The 9,620-nt window shown below is 46.5% G+C and overlaps 1 protein-coding gene across 2 annotated transcripts in view; it reads right to left on the bottom strand.

Annotated features, from left to right (window-relative positions):
* The window catches only part of npas1 (neuronal PAS domain protein 1), a 48,668-nt gene extending 39,248 nt beyond the window's left edge, over positions 1 to 9,420 (bottom strand). For both annotated transcript variants that reach the window (XM_061719385.1, XM_061719384.1), the window contains exon 1: positions 9,315 to 9,420. The gene's annotated coding sequence lies outside the window, so the exon portion shown is untranslated. The remainder of the gene's footprint in view (positions 1 to 9,314) is intronic.
* Positions 9,421 to 9,620: the final 200 nt, after the last annotated feature.

The raw sequence follows: 9,620 nt of genomic DNA on the forward strand, positions 1-9,620 counted from the left end.
GTGACGTGGGGGGAAAAACATATTTAGTGCTTGATAACACACGAGAATGAAGCGACGGCACAGCTGTCTGAGCAAAGGCCAGAGCCAAGGTTCAACTAACGGTGTACCAACACGAAACAGTGCAGGTGGGTTTTACTGTGGGTTGACCTACTACACAGGTTCAGAGTGGGCTGAACACTGCGGACCACTGATTGGATGGAAAATCATCCCAACTAAGCCGTTTCTTTGGGATAAGGACGACTCCAACAACGATGAAAAGTGACAAACGTTTCTCGGTCTGGTTGTGGATGACAGACGATCAGTATGATAATCGTGACGGTGCTACCTGTACTGGAAACAAAATGCCCACTCCCCGTACCGGGCCAGGCTGGGCTGTACCATGTAATGGAAAAATGCCATTACATTATACTGTAGTCGCCCTCCCCAGACTTTCTCCCGAGCACAGTTGTCTATTTAATAGTTCAGATTCTGCTGGCAAGACCTCGCTTTGCCCTCTATTTTTGTCTCTTTGATAGCTTTCTTTTTCTTTTCTTTTTTTTTCTCTTTTTGTCCACCATTGTTTGTCAGTTTCTGTCCCTGTCCGCCTTTTGCATCTCACAATGCAATTTTATACATCTCTCATTTCCGTGACTCCAAAGAGTCAAATCATCTATTAATCCTCCCGGAAACATAAATTATAATGAAAACATATGTAATATTTAATGAATTATGTGCTTAAATTATATATTACTAGATATCGTGCATGACCCTTTGACACAGAGACCTTGGCTCAAAGATGAAATCCCACATTCTCCTATAGATGATAGCTACATTTGCATAGCCAGATCATTAGGTAAGCATATTGATTATGTGTTTTTGCAGGCCCCGGTCACCGTAGGCCGTAATGCAGTTGCATTCGTTTCCATACACTCAAGTAACACTCACGTTTGAAGCTACAGTTTGGCTAAATGACGTCTGATCTCTAAAAGTCTCCCCTCCATCCCTTGAAGATGATTCTTACTCGTAACCGGAGTCACCGGAGCTTCCAGTTCTCCTCCATTATAAGTTGCCAATATTCTCCGTCGTCCTCGAGCAGAGCCCAGCTCCTCACCAGTTCGCCTGCCCTCTGTGCTGTGTTGACATTTAAAGGGCTGGTGTGGCCCCGAGCACCTCAGTGTCATGCCCTTGGGCCTGAGATGCCCTCTCTCTCTTTCCGCCCCTCTCCGTTTCTTGGGTCAGCACAATCGTGTCTGCGCAGCTTTGCCAGGGCGGAAGAGAATGGATTATGTCTTGAGTTTGAGCATGGCAATGCTGACCTTGGCTAAGAGGGGTCAGAGAAAGCAGGGCAAAGTTTGGCAGATATCACTTCACGAGTCTTGGCTTAAATAGCTAACATTAAATGCATGCAAGATAGCTCTCTGGACTGATTTCAAAGGCAGAGAAGTCAATAATCAGTTCACCAAAGACGGACGAGGAGATCGGGTCATCTTTCATAGTTTCATTCTGTCTTCAGGCACCAAGAGCAGCAGAAAAAATGTGGGCAGCACATTTGTAACGTGGTCCTAGGTCACTGATGGAAAGGTTGGCCTCTGTAGCAACCGATGAATGGGATATAAACAGCTGTATGAATATTAAAATCCCAAACATCCATAAAGTCTGTATTAAGAGGGCTGAAAGAGCAGTCCTTATGAAAAACGTAAGGCAGAATCATTTGAGAAGCATGAACGCCATCTAACTGAGAAATTACAGCAAGGAGAAGTGTACTGGACGTGTCATCCCCCCTGCAAGGCCCGACAGGGCTGTAAAATGTAAACCAAGACACTTGCAGTGCTTTAGGAGGAACTGGGGACACCCACACAGACACGTGCAGAAAAACAACTCCAGCCGAGTCGAAGCAGGAGCCTTCTTGTTCTGTGGCAATGCTGGTACTAACCACAGCAACAAACCACTCACTCTTCAACGGGCGGAAAAGCTAAGCAGAGATAAATGACAAAAAATACTTTGAGGATAAAAACATTTAATATGATGGCAGAAAAAAAATATAAAAATATTTTTCATCAAACAAACTCACAAAAGGAGTATTTATCTGCATCAGCGCACAAAAACGACCAGAATGAGAAGGCTGGAGGGCGTGGCGGTGGGGGTTGTGATGTAGGACTGTCATCCAGGAAGGTCAAGTTTGTAACACTTTGTTTCATTTTTGACTTTGAAATCTACTCCTTGGTTAGGTTTATGCACCTAAATCCGCGACTTTGCTAAGGTGATGACAAATATGCACCCTCCAACGGCATCTACCAGATGTCACTGGCGTCTTTCATCAATCCCACAAAGTCAAAACTCCAGCATCATCTGCCAAATTAGCAAAATGAAGCTGGCACCAAAGGAAATGCCATCCTAAAATATTATTTTTACAGCTTTGGTGGACGACTTTTTTTTCTTCACTTATATATCATTTTCGGTTTCTGCTTCAATCCCATTCAGGGTCACGGGTGGTCCGCTGACTCTGTCCCAGTTGTCACTGGGGGCAACGCAGCAGGTTGCCAATCCATCACTTTTTTTCCTTCTGTATTAGCAAAGATAAAAATGATTTACACGAGTGTTTACTTGCTTTAAACTCAACTTCTTTCCAGAGCATTCACATCAACAGGGTTACTTTTAATTCAAGGCTCGGGCTTCATTTAACTACAGGAAACCTACGCATTTCATTCTGGAGCCAGCGGCCTCCAGCACTGACAGTCCTCCTCTTGGAGAATCTGGTAAGGAGAAGACAGGGTCGAGCAGAGGGCAGTCCACCTCTGTCTAACAACTTCACCTTTGTCACCTTCTCTGCCTCACCTGGATAAACGTGCTACATGCCAAATTAGGCTGTGTACGGCGGGACGGAGGGATCAGAAGGAGACGCGGACAGGAAACAATTTCCAGAGCCTGACCCACACACGTACACATCCCGTCTCCATCCCGTACCTGTGTGTTTATCTCTTAATTGACCCTATCTGTGCTTATCTAATCTCTCCTCCCGTCTTTCTGTCTCAAACTATCTCTCCATCTCTCTTCTGCCTCTCCCTCTATCTGAGCAGATACAGGCTGGTAATGGACAGGAGCCTCCACAGATATTATTCAATCAGCCTCATAACCTTGTCGCAGGTTGGGCGGCCCATTAATGTACTCGCACAAATGGACCCCGCCACTTTGACTGCCAATGCAACGGCTAGCTAGCAGAACAACAGGCTGAATGTCAGAGGTGTCATCTAGGCGGATGGTGAAGCCTTATTCCTCCCGCCGTGGCGCAGATACAGAGTGAGGGGAAGGTGCGACTTCTGAGAGCTCCGGGAGTAAAAATGTACTGTGTTCACAGCTGTGGAGATCAACTTGTATCAAGTGTGACCGCAGGTGTTGAAAATGTGTTGCTGCTGTGCTACATATTCATTAGCGTTGTGCACGTGCGCGTGTATTGCCGTGTGTGTTTGACACCCTTACCCTATAGAGCCGTGCTCTCTTGGCATGGTCTCAACAGCAACAGAGAGGAGGGCACTGCAGCAAGCGTTCGCAGCCGCTGTTTGCTGCTCGTTTGGCTCCAGCTCTGTTTATTTTCACCAGGGACGTTTAATTAGGGCCTCCAGCTGTCAGAGGTTCGTTAGTGCGCCCCTCCTCTCCCCGAGCCGCCCCTCCCCGAAGGGAGTAGGGGGGCATCAGGCAAATGAACACATTTAAGTCAAACAGCACGCCGACAGACAATAGCTGCACTGCCATGCCACCAGCTCCCCTAGGTAGAGACATGGTTGTTTTATGCCTCATCTCCACAAACCCTGGGGCCCAATACAGAGTCTGGCCAAGACTGTGAATGTGGAGGCACAGAAGCTCTCATAGCCCACTGGAGACCGCATATAACACCGCAGCCATGCTAAGGTGAAGAGCAGGACCCAGCCTGTGCCGCGTGCAGCTTGCAGCAAGGGCAAGAGCCGCTCCACTCCTGGAGACTTTATCCTTTCGTTTGTGAGTAATTCTATACGAAAACATACAAAATAATGTGTAAAGGCTTGATTTAACATATTATTTATGGATACATATCTATATCAAATTTGAATATACAAAGTGATAAAAATGATGGAGAAAAGTGGGATTTATTAGAGCATTCTTGGGGATGCGCATACTGACTGATGGCCTTCATAAACGCCGGGATAATACTATAAACTATGATTGTAAAGCCTGTTTAAAACATTAAAAAATCCCCCTCCCTCACTTCTGCCCACTGCAGACACACAACATGTGTGTCACAATGCCTTTGTCTTTCATGGCCAAATGACCCTCGTCCTTCCTCTTCGGTTTTGTGTTTTTTTATTTGAAACGAAACAAAAAACAAGGCAATAAAGTAAATAGGTATCTTAACATTCTGCTCATTTCAGCCAGTCATTCCAGTTAAATTTCATGATAACACTTTTTAGACAGCTTCACCTCCAGCGCTCCAGCGCTCGCTCTTCTTTAATTATCTCGAACCAAAGGTAAAACAGCGATGCAACATATTCCTGTGAATAATATTTTATCAAATAGCGAGCGTTCAATATCATGGAAGATGTTGAAAACATGGTTGGAAATAACGCGAACTGAATATTTGATGCGGCCAGTTTTCTATCTTGCCTTTCATGTTGTTGAGTAGTTGTAAATGAGTGTCTGGATCGTCCGGGGAGATGAAGTTTGGTATTCTGGTTAGAGGGCTGAAAACTACTTATCATGCATTACGGCCCTGGTTGGACCTCAGGATTTGGAAGTCAAAAGACTTTTTAATGTACAATTTTTCAGCCGCTGATCAATCGACAGCTGCTGGACATGAAGATCTCTCCCCCCCTCCACTCCCGCTCCCTATATTCCACTCTCTCGGCATTCTGCTTCCGTGTTGACGCTCCGGCTGCGATTGACCTTGACGACTCTGGATTATTCCCAACCCAAGGTTCTCTCCAACTCTCAAGGGCCTCGGCGTCCGCCACCCCTCCCGCACTCATACCCCTTCGCCTCTCCCATCATCCACACCCCCACATCCTTCTTCCCTAACCCCCTCTTTGCTCCTCCATGGCCCTTGCCTGGGTCATTAATTATCTAATGGAATCAATACGCCATTAGATTGGACCGGTGTGACCCCGCCCGCCCCCAGGTATCTCTGCAGTGATGAGGAGGAAGAGGAGGTGTTCAGGAAGGGTGCAAAGGAATGATGAAAACAGCCTGTAGTCACAGTGTGGACCGTCCCTAAACTGAAAGAATACAGAATAAAGAGATCAGCAATAAATAAATTATTAGGGAGGGATAGAGGGGTGGATGGCGAGCGCGTGGGGGATAGGGGGAGCATAAGTAGAGGCGGAAGGAGGCAAATCAGACAGTAGAAGAGAGAGACAGAAGGAGGGAAGTGATGGACAGATGAGGACATGGAAGAAAAAAGGAGAGAGAAAGAGATTTGCTAATGTTCACCCTTAGTAATCAATATCGTTCTCCTCCTCCTCTTTTATTACAGAGGGCTTTGGTGAGCGTGCTTTGATGTCCACTCCTCACAGGCGTGGAGCTACGCACAAGCCAATCCATGCCCGTCATAATTACCGTCTACCTCGGCCTGAGTATGCACAAAAGAAACGCTCAAGTGCACCTGCACCGCGTTAAAGACGAGGCCGCAGCTATCAGACGGCAGAGCCCTGCTTAGTTTACAAGAAACTCTGTACATCTATGTATGAATCTATTCTCCACACACTGAACTAGAGCTTTTTCTATATCTGGGATGGAAATTCCTCACTACATAATTAAGATAATGAAATGCTCCAGCAGTTTAATGACCTGAAGGAGGATGCGGACTTCGTCTCACAAGGTGATGTTTCATTAAAGACAAAAAGGGTAAAATAATTTGTTCCCCTCCTGATGCAACCACATTTACATAAAAATAGGTAAGTATGTTTACTCTGGATGGCTATTTATATTATTCAGATAACAAAATATTACGTCTTCGGTTATTTTAACCCTTTATCGAGTGCAACATGACACACCACGGGCACGTCTCGACGCCAACTGCAAAGCAGAGAGCCAAACAGTGAAATACTTACACCAGAGCTTCACCAGAGCTTCTAAAAGGTAATGTGTCTCAAAGTTAACAGGCAATAAAAAGAAACACATTAATGCTCAGTGCATCATGAAGTTTAACCATCCTTGACTTTTATAAAACCTATACTTTAAGCTGGAAAGTCCAGATGAATAAAACAGCACACCTTTAAATAATAACTGCGGTTTATTTCAGGGTTAAATAACCCAAACTTGATGCAAGGCTCGAGGTGAAAAGTGAGGACAAAAGGAAGGCAAAGAATACTGATAACGTCCACATGCGGCATCCATTCCTCCCCGTACTTTAATTTAACTGTAAATAAACACTGGAGGCGAAAGAGAAGACAGAAGCATCTCCCTCCGACTGCGGTGGAGTCAGCCAAGTGGTTTCAAGCCTCCATCCGGGGCCGAAGATGGTAAATCCACTCCCGCAGGCGGCAGCACATCAGCAATGACCTCCAAATAACCACGGGCCACAGAAAAGCTCATGGGGTCACGCGCTCTCTCTCCCTCGCTCAGGACTTGAAAGCACAGCAGCATGGAAAGGTCCACATGCTAATACAGACACATTAATGAGCGTGGTGCACGTGTCAGAGTTCACAATGGTGTCAAACTCTCCATAACGCCTGCACAAGTTGTGTAGGTGTGCAGGGGGAAACCTGAGCTGCCGTATTCTGTATTTTCTGGGAGCTTGGTGTTTCGTTTGAGCATCTCGACGTATACGATTAATATATGTGGCATCTGCTTTGTCATGTGGCTTAAATTCGAGAATGGAAAAGTGACCGTGAGGAAGATTTAAGCTCAACAAACGGCCGCTGATCTCATTTTGAGATTGAAAAGGAGCGAGTCTGTGATGGCAGATGTCTATACATGAAGTGCATATCACTAAGTGACTAGATGTGTGTGTGTGTGTGTGTGTGTGTGTGTGTGTGTGTGTGTGTGTGTGTGTGTGTGTGTGTGTGTGTGTGTGTGTGTGTGTGTGTGTGTGTGTGTGTGTGTGTGTGCGTGCTGGTGGATCCCTTCAGGCTGGTGTGTGAATGACAGCGGGGGTTATGTAAGGAGCCACAGCGGGGCCGGAGTGGACAGTCCGACCGGAGATCAGGTCAGCAGAGTGTGACACTAAACACATCTCCCTGACACTGCGCTGACACCCTCTGTCACAGACCCACACACACTGTCTGTCAGCGCTTTCCACACACACACATAGCAAGAGCAAGAAGTGTGTGAGCGACTGTCTGTCAACACACCATACACTGACCACTTTAGTGTGTGTGTGTGTGTGTGTGTGTAAGAAAGCAACAGAGAAAGACAAAAACATCAAGAAAGGGATGGAGAGAGGAGGAGAGGGGAATGTGAAGTGTCTATCTACCTGAAAACTTGTCAGCGAGTCACAAAAAGTGTCTGCTCGTGTCTGAAATAAGCTCCAACGCTCCTGCTGAAACTAATGATTTTATCTACTCATGCGGACATTATTTATGCAAAGTAAAAAAGGCAGAAATCCGGCATCATCAGAAACACACACCTGCACTGATCTTCCACGGGCAGGAAAATAAGCGACGGAACAGCTCAAGCGAATTTCAGTCACATCTCCCTCCTGCTTTTATTTGTCTGCAGGTCAGCAACATTTTCTCTTCCACAAAGTAATCCACGTCCGGGTCTGTCGCACAGGCGCCCGCCGGCACGAACCGCAGCTCCTTAAAACCCAAAAGCTGAAGAAGAAACTTACGTCTGGGTCTAATAAAAAAGGCTTAAAGGGAGGTCACAACCAAAACACGGCAGATCTGTAACGGATGGAGGGGCTCAGAGGCTCAGAAGGCCGGGATATAAACTGTATCACGCTCAGTCCGGTTCTGTTTCATGTTGGCGTACTTATACCATCTTTGCTGAGGCAACGCCAACCGAAAAGTGGAAACACTCGGGCCACAAAATTTGAAAAGTGGGGAAAAAAAAGAAAGAAAAAAAAAGAGGGGAACTATTTTGATAGTGACTCGTTTCACTGGTGGTAACATTTTGACACCTCGTCCTGCTGTTTGGTGGGAATTTATCCGCAGCACCTGCAATCTCAGCAGCTGCGGATGCAAATGATGCCGTTGGTGGCGTGTGGAATAGAGCGCAATTTACAGCAAACACACAACACGGATTTGGAACTGAGCGTACAATACAAACAGTCAAGACAAATATTTACATACGGACAGAAGCACATGTAAAAGTCTTACAACACACATTGTTCTGACAGAGTGCTTCAAGTGATGAGCCTCCAACAAAATAACAGAAATGCTGAGCGGAGAGGGGGGAATAAAAAGGAAAGATAGAGGCAGGCCGATGTCTCGATGTGATGGTTTGATGTTGTTATTTACTTTACAGCAGCAGTGAACGCTGCATGTTTGTCACAGTCATTCTGCCAATTTGGACCACCTGCTGCAAACGCCCCGAAGGCGGCGAATGTCACCAAGCCAGTAAACTGTGACCAATTCTGCCTCTGCAGGTGGAGACGGGCAGGCAGTGCCGCTCACTCTCAGCCTCTGGATCTCAGAGCAGCTCACACGCTCAACCACCACGCCGAGCAGGACGGGGCGCCCTCAGCACAGAACATGGGCAGACGTAATTATGTGGATAATCCAAGCAGCGGCTCCAACTGATGAAATGCACAAAGAACTTTGCATTCAATCTGACGGCGTGCCTTTCAGGGACAGAGAGCAATCTGTCCGCTTTCCTGCTTAAATCATATGTAATAACATTATTTCATATCTTTGGATGCATATGCCTATTTATTTATGCATCTTTTTTATTTAATCAAACGTATATTCAGACATACTGCCATGCAATCACAACACACCTCTGTAAGTTCATTTTCATCACTTATGTTTGAATCAAACTGTCTGATACAAAAGTATGTAACGTGAATTAAGAGTCTGTAACATCTGAGACGCAGTAAAGATACTCCACACATGCTGGTATTTCACTTGAAACTAAAAACTTTGGACATACAGTTTAGCTTTCACAGGATTAAAGCTTTATCGAGCCTTTTAAAACAAGAAATCAGCAGATGAAAATTGCTTTTAAACTGACACCAAAAATCTGATAACTTTCCAAGTGTGTGCCCCGTGTGTGTGTGTGTAATGTGTGTGTTTGATTATCCTGCAAAGTGTGGCAAGTGTGTGTGTGTGTGTATGTGTGAGAGTGTGTGTGAGTGTGTGTGAGGGGGGGCATGCATGTGCATGTGTGTGTTGACTGTAAGTTGTTAGGTCCATTATGTTACTCACCTGATGGGCATTTCCAGTCCGCAGCTGTTGATCTGATCCACTTTTTCTTCCTCTTCCTCCTCCTCCTCCTCCTCTTCTTCCTCCTGTCCTGCTCTGCCCTGGCAGTGCCCACCCCACCAGACCACCAGCACCTCCTCCTCCACCTCCTCCTCCTCCTCCTCCTCCACCAGCAGCAGCAGCACCGGCGGCGGCTGCACGTCGGGCTGAGCCGCTGCGGAGCACCGAGGGGGCCGGGACCGGGGCCGGGACCGGGGCAGCGGCAACCCCCTCACTTTCACAAAAGCCGTGGCCGCGCAGCCGGACGCA

Source organism: Cololabis saira, chromosome 4 (assembly GCF_033807715.1).
Source record: "Cololabis saira isolate AMF1-May2022 chromosome 4, fColSai1.1, whole genome shotgun sequence".
NCBI lineage: Eukaryota > Metazoa > Chordata > Actinopteri > Beloniformes > Belonidae > Cololabis > Cololabis saira.